Here is a 7,690-nt window from a genome sequence, read left to right on the forward strand (position 1 = left end):
GCCGCTATATCAGGGTCCCTTCAGCAGAATCTTGCTGGCATGTGCATTAGTATCTAGGTTTGGTGGCTGATGATGGGATGGATTCCCGGATGGGGTAGACTCTGGATAGTCCATCCTTTCATCTTAGCTCTAAATTTTGTCTCTGTACGGTTCCCTCTGAGAAGGAAAAATTCTCCGGATACTTTATTTTGTAGGCCAGCAAGAGGCAGATCCTCTCTAGTGACTGTTTGCCCCTATCCACATAGTCCCCGAGAAACAAATAGTTGCTCTCTGGAGGGAAACCACCGTATTCAAACAGACGGAGCAAATCATAGTACTGCCCTTGGATGTCACCACATATCTTGAGTAGTGCTTCAAGTTCTAAGACTAACTGAGGAAGATCTCCCGAGACTTCAGGCAGAGTCCTTGGATTTCGTTCTCCTGGAGCTGGACGTTCTTGCCTGGCTTGGACCCTCTCACTTCCAGCAGCCATTGGATGATGCTGTTGATGTTGAGTTTATCGATATCTGCCATCGCCATCCCGCCGCCAACCCTCCAGCAGCAGCAGCAGCAGCAGCAGCAGCAGCAGCAGCAGCAGCAGCAGCAGCAGCAGCAGCAGCAGCAGCAGCGGTGCCGCTGCCCGCTCATGCTGGGGTCTCACTCGTCGACTCCTTCCTCATGCCCGAGCCCCAGGAGCGGTGGTGGTAGATGCGGTGGTGGTGGTGGTGGTGGTGGTGGTGGCAGAAGCAGACTCAGCAGGTCCACTCCTCCTCTCTTGCCACTGGGAACCACCAGGAGGTTTCTTCTAATGCAAAGACTTTTCTGTATTGAAACCAAAGTTAGTCATCTGCCTTGAATAAAACAAATGCCTGTGGATTGTGGACATAGAGGAAGCAGAGGTCACTAAAAAAAAAAAAAGGTGAGTGGGAATGAAACAACGTTTAATATGATCAGTCTAAAGGAAAAGAATCTAGGCAGATGGTGAGGTTTAATCGATCTCTTCTCTGGCTTTGGAAAATCCTTTCACTTAGAATCATATAATCAAAATGTACTCCATAGTATCCTATGGAGTGAAAGATTTTTTGCTGGGCTGGTGAGATGGCTCAGTGGGTAAGAGCACCTGAATGCTCTTCCGAAGGTCCGGAGTTCAAATCCCAGCAACCACATGGTGGCTCATAACCATCCATAACAAGATCTGACTCCCTCTTCTGGAGTGTCTGAAGACAGCTACAGTGTACTTACATATAATAAATAAATAAATAAATGAAAAGATTTTTGCTTTATTTCATCTGAATAGTACTAAATTAACATGGGAGTAGCAGTCTGACAATTGGTTTTTAGGTTATTAGTTATTATGTATTAAACTACAAGTTCGTATTTTTCTGTTTCGTACCAGTACTTGTTCTTGAGCACTTTTATTTATTAAAAATTTCATTATTCATTATTGTATATTCTAACATATTCGTCCTTCTAGATTCTCTTAAGCAACCTTTTCTCAGATGTAAGTTTATGTTATCTCATAAAAAATAATTTAAAAATATTTTAAAAAATCAAGGGGTGGGGTCTGTGCCTTCCTCAAGGGCAGATTATCAGCTGGTCTTTCCCTCTGAAGACTCCACAGTCTGAAGGCCTCACAGGAGATCTGCTACAGCCAGGGTCATAGGTCTCCCAGGGACAAAGGATGCAGGCTCCAGACAGAAACGCACAGGCCGGTAAACAGCAGAGATAACTAAATGATGAGAGGCAAGTGAAGGATTGTAAGTAATAGAAGTCAATATACTTTTGCACCACTCAGTTCTCCCACCACTTAGGTCCAAAACCAACCAAATAGAAACAAAGAGAACAACACAAAGAATCAACACGAAAAGCCAGTTCTTTGAGAAAATCAACAAGATAGGTAAGACCCTAGCAAAACTAACTAAAGGGTACAGAGACAGTGTCCAAGTTAACAAAATCAGAAATGAAAAAAAAAGATATAACAGAAACTGAGGAAATAAAAAAAACAAAAAACAAAACAAAACAAAACAAAAAAACAAACAAACCCCCCACCCCCAAATCATCAGATCCTACTACAGAAGCCTATACTCAACAAAACTGGAAAACCTAGATGAAACGGATACTTTTCTAGACAGATACCAGCTACCAAAGATAAATCAGAATCAGATAAACCATCTAAACAGTTCCTTAATCCCTAAATAAATAGAAGTAGTCATTAAAAGTCTCCCAACCAAAATAAGACAAGGACCAGATGGCTTTAGGGTAGAATCCTATCAGATCTTTAAAGAGCTAATACCAACACTCCTCAAATTATTCCATGAAACAGAAAAGAAGGAACACTAATTCATTCTATGAAGCCACAATTATTCTGATACCTAAACCACATAAAGACCAAAGAATGAGATCTTCAGACCAATTTCACTTATGAAAATCGATATAAAAATACTCAATAAAATTCTAGCAAACTGAATCCAAGAACACATCAAGTAGGCTTAATTCCAGGGAAAATCTATTAATGTAATCCACTATATAAAAAAAAAAAACTCAAAAGAAAAAAAAACTACATGATTATTTCATTAAATGTTGAAAAGTATTTGACAAAATTAACAATCCTTCTTGTTAAAAGTCTTGGAAAGAACAGGAATTCAAGGCCCATTCCTAAACATAGTAAAAACAACATACAGTAAACCAGTAGCCAACATCAAACTAAATGGAGAGAAACTTGAGGCAATCCCACTAAAATCAGGGACTAGAAAAGGCTGCCCACTCTCCCCCTATCTATTCAATATAGTGCTCAAAGTTCTAGCCAGAGCAATTAGACAACAAATGGAGATCAAAGGGATACAAATTGGAAAGGAAGAAGTCAAAATATCACTACTTGCAGATGATATGATTGTATACACAAGTGACCCAAAAAATTCTACCGAAGAACTCCTTCAGCTGACGAACAACTTCAGCAAAGTGGCTGGATATATAATTAACTCAAACAAATCAGTAATATTCCTCTACTCAAAGGATAAATGAGCTGAGAAAGATTAGGAAAAGGACACCCTTCACAACAGTTACAAATAATATAAAATATCTTGGTGTGACTCTAATCAAGCAAGTGAAAGATCTATACCAAAAGAACTTCAAGTCTCTGAAGAAAGAAATTGAAGACCTCAGAAGATGAAATGATCCCCCATGTTCATTGATTGGCATCTTACAAAAAACAATCTACAGATTCAATGTAGTCCCCATCAAAATTCCATCTCAGTTCTTCACAGAGATAGAGCAATTCCCAAATTTATGTGGAACACCAAAAGTTGAGGATAGCAAAAACTATTCTCAACAATAAGAAAACTTCTGGGGAAATCACCATCCCTGACCTCAAGCTCTATTGCAGAGCAATAGTGATAAAACTGCATGGTATTGATACAGAGACAGGCCTGTAAATCAATTGAATAGGATTGAGGACCCAGAATTAAATGGACAGACATATGGTCACCAGATCATTGACAAAGAAGCCAAAACCATCCAGTAGATAAAAAAGACAGCACATTCAACAAATGGTGCTGGCTCAAGTGTTGGTCAGCATGTAAAAGAATGCAAATTGGCCAGTCGGGGCCAGCCTGCCACCTTCTGCCTGAACCCAACGGAGGGTGCCAAGGTCCCCACAAGACTCTTCATGCTGCAGTACCCCTAGCACATCCAGGACCTCGGGATCCCAGGTGAGTGGAATATAACATCAGCTCCAAAGAATCCCAGAGGGTCTTGTGCCAGCAGGAACAGGGACAAAGGAACCCCACCAGACAAGAGTCTGGAATTCATTCTGGTCAGGGCCAGCCCTGCCATCTTCCTCCTGAATCCAGTGGAGGGCACCAAGGTCCCCAGAGGGCTCTTCACGCTGCAGGACCCCTAGCACACCCAGGACCTCGGGATCACTGGAGAGCTCGTGGGCAGGAGAAGCAAAAGAGCTTCTTGGACAGGGTCCCTTCCAGCCTTCATCCTCAGCCAGGAGGGGAAGCTGAAACCCAGAGCCCTGGGCACCTTCCTTGCCAGAGGAGAGTCGGCCTACAAGGAGGGCTCTAACCCTAGTAATCAGGAGAATTCTGGACACCTTCCCTGCAAGAGGAGAGCTTGGCTGCAAAGAGTGCTCTGACCACTTGGACTCAGGTGAGAGTGGACTCCCAGGAGAGCTGACAGAGGCTAACAGAATCACAGGTGGAACAAGCTCCAGCCAGAGACAGCTAGAACATTAACACCAGAGATTTCCAGATGGCGAAAGGTAAACATAAGAATCTTACTAACAGAAACCAAGAACACTGGGGATCATCAGAACCCAGTACGCCCACCACAGTGAGTCCTGGATACCCCAACATACCCAAAAAGCAAGACTCAGATTTAAAATCATATCTCATGATGGTGTTAGAAGATTTTAAGAAGGGCATTAGTAACTCACTTAAAGAAATAAAGGAAAACACTGCTAAACAGGTAGAAATCCTTAAAGAGAAAACACAGCCAGGTGTGGTGGCGCACGCCTTTAATCCCAGCACTCGGGAGGCAGAGGCAGGCGAATTTCTGAGTTCAAGGCCTTGGTGGTGGGATTGCAAACTTGTACAACCACTCTGGAAATCACTTTGAGAGTTCCTCAGAAAACTGTACTACCTGATGACCCAGCAACACGACTGTCTTAGTCAGGGTTTCTATTCCTGCACAAACATCATGACCAAGAAGCAAGTTGGGGAGGAAAGGGTTTATTTGGCTTACATTTCCATACTGCTGTTGATCACCAAAGGATGCAGGACTGGAACTCAAGCAGGTCAGGGAGCAGGAGCTGATGCAGAAGCCATGGAGGGATGTTCTTTACTGGCTTGCTCAGTCCACTCTCTTATAGAACCCAAGACTACCAGCCCAGAGATGGCACCACCCACAAGGGAACCTCCCCCCTTGATCACTAATTGAGAAAATGCCTTACAGCTGGATCTCATGGAGGCATTTTCCCAACTGAAGCTCCTTTCTCTGTGATAACTCCAGCTGTGTCAAGTTGACACAAAGCTATCCAGTACAACGACTCCTAGGCATATACCCAGAAGATGATACCATATGCAATAAAGAAAACTGCTCTACTATGTTCATAACAGCCTTATTTATAATAGCCAGAACCTGGAAAGAACCCAGGTGTTCCTCAACAGAGGAATGGATATAGAAAATCTACATTTACACAATGGAGTACTACTNAGCCATAAAAAACAATGACTTCATGAAATTCGCAGGCAAATGGATGGAACTAGAAAATGTCCTGAGTGAGATAGCACAGTCACAAAAGAACACTCATGTTATGAACTCACTGATAAATGTATATTAGGAAAAAAGCTCTGAATACCAATGATACAACTTTCAGACCATATGAAGCTCAAGAAGAAGGAAGACCTAGGTGTGGATACTTCAGTCCTACTTAGTAGGGGGAACAAAATACTCACGGGAAGTAGATGGAGTGAGGAATTTGGGAGGGAGATAGAAGAGGGAGAGGAAAAAAGAGCAGGCAGAATCAAGTGTGGGAGGAGACAGGCAATATGTACAGAGCGTCAGGAAATTGAACTGAGGCATGTAGCAATGGGGGCTGGGGAAGTGGGGGTAGCCAGCGGATAGTCCCAGATGTCAGGAAAGCAAGAGGTTCCAGGATCTAATGGGGATGACATTAGCTGAAATACCCAACAAAGGGCAGAGAAAACCTGTAGAGACCAACTATATCCAGAGGTTAGCCATGGCCCCTGGTTGGGGGATGGGGCCACTTCACCTTCTCAAAATATTAACCCTGAATTGCTCGTGTCTAAAGGAAATATGGGAACCAAGTGGAGCAAAGACTGAAGGAAAGGCCATTCAGAGACTGCCCCACCTGGGCATCCATCTCATATACAGACACCAAACCCAGATGCTATTGCTGATGCCAAGAAGTGCTTGCTGACAGGAGCCTGATATGGTTGTCTCTTAAGAGCCTCTGCCAGAGTCTTACTGGTACAGATGCGGGTGCTTGCAGACAACCATCGGCCTGAGCAAGGGCACCCCAATGGAGGACTTAGGGGAAGGACTGAAGGAGCTGAAGGGGTTTGTAACCCCACAGGAATAACAACAACATCCACTAATCAGTCCCCCCCCCCCAGCACACACCTCCTGCGAACTTCCAGGGACTAATCCACCAACCAAAGAATACACATGAAGGGACCCATGGCTCTAATTGCATGTGTAGCAGAATATGGCCTTGTCTGGCATCAAAGGGAGGGCAGGCCCTTGGTCCTGTGGAGGCTTGATGTTTCAGTGTAGGGAAATGTTAGGGTAGTGGGTCTGGAGTGGGTGGGTGGATGGGTGAGCACATTCATAGAAGCAGAGGGCAGGGGGGAATAGGATACAGGATTTACAGAGGGGAAACAGGGAAGGGGGATAACATTTGAAATGTAAATAAAATACCCCCCCCACTCCCCCCCAAAAAGTGGTAAGAGTTTTGTTTTGTTTTGTTTCATTTGGTTTGGTTTTTTTGAAACAGGGTTTCTCAGTATAGCCCTGGCGCTGTCCTGGAACTCACTTTATAGACCAGGCTGGCCTTGAACTCAGAAATCCACCTGTTTCTGCCTCCTGAGTGCTGGGATTAAAGGCGTGAGCAACCACGCCGGGCAGTTTTCTGGTTTCTAGAGATGCTGCACTAATTTTTGCATTGTTTCAAAATGATACCCTCAACCTCTAAACATATTGCATGTCTATCAATACACAGCTGAGAGTGCAAAATCTAGAATCAGTGTGGATTACTTTTTCAGGTACCTCTATTCATACTTTATCACAGTTGATTCCAAAATAATTGCAGACAGAAAAATTCAGTTTATTTTGGCCGATGTGGTCATAACTAATCTTCCGGGACCATTGTCTGAGGGAAACAAAAAGGAAGATATTTTTTCAATACTGTCTCTTTTCCTAGAAACTAACAACCTAAAAGAAGTACAAGAATCTCATGAATGTTTTCATCAAGTTTTTCAGCACTGAAATAATGAGATAATATACAATATAATGAGTAAGCTCAGTTGGTAGTTAAATACCTTTCATATGTAGGAATTAATATCAAGCCTCTTTCCTCTCATACTGTAAATTCTGGAAGATTACTGTTGTATATTTGTCTCATAGATATTATACATGTTTGCGGTTTGGGCAAGTTAAAATATGTATGCATGAGATTCTACTCACTTACTCTTGGTTCAATTTTGCTTTCTTATATCAGGAGAAGGAGTGATATGATCATCTTTTTACTCAGAGCCTTTGCTATTTTAGCTCCATGTAAAATATTAAAATCAGACAATCTTCCTGCATATACTACCAAGAGTTTTCAGGAATGTCCCAAAAATATGATGCAACTCTCATCACAGGCATTCCATATAACTCTCAGGATGAGTCTTTTGTAGAAAGAGGTAATGGAGAGCTTAAATGTTATTTAAAAAATTATAAGCCCACTCTTCATAATATTTTATCTTCTATTTTTTAAGTTTTATTTTTTATTTTTATTTTTTCATTTTAATTATTTTATTAGATATTTTCTTCATTTACATTTCAAATGCTATCCCAAATGTCCCCTATACCCTCCCCCCACCCTGCTCCCCTGCCCACCCACTCCCACTTCTTGGCCCTGGCCTTCCCCTCTATAAGTTTTATTTTTTATTTTTATTTTTTTCCATTTTTTAATTATTATTTT

The 7,690-nt window shown here is 42.3% G+C and overlaps 1 protein-coding gene and 1 pseudogene across 1 annotated transcript in view; one reads left to right on the forward strand and one right to left on the reverse strand.

Moving 5' to 3' along the window:
• The window catches only part of LOC110327253, a 1,540-nt pseudogene extending 1,027 nt beyond the window's left edge, over positions 1-513 (reverse strand).
• LOC110333787 (oocyte zinc finger protein XlCOF6-like) overlaps positions 1-7,690 on the forward strand; it is a 70,474-nt gene that overhangs the window by 34,352 nt on the left and 28,432 nt on the right. The window lies entirely within an intron of this gene.

Source organism: Mus pahari, chromosome 1 (genome assembly GCF_900095145.1).
Source record: "Mus pahari chromosome 1, PAHARI_EIJ_v1.1, whole genome shotgun sequence".
Taxonomy (NCBI): Eukaryota; Metazoa; Chordata; class Mammalia; order Rodentia; family Muridae; genus Mus; species Mus pahari.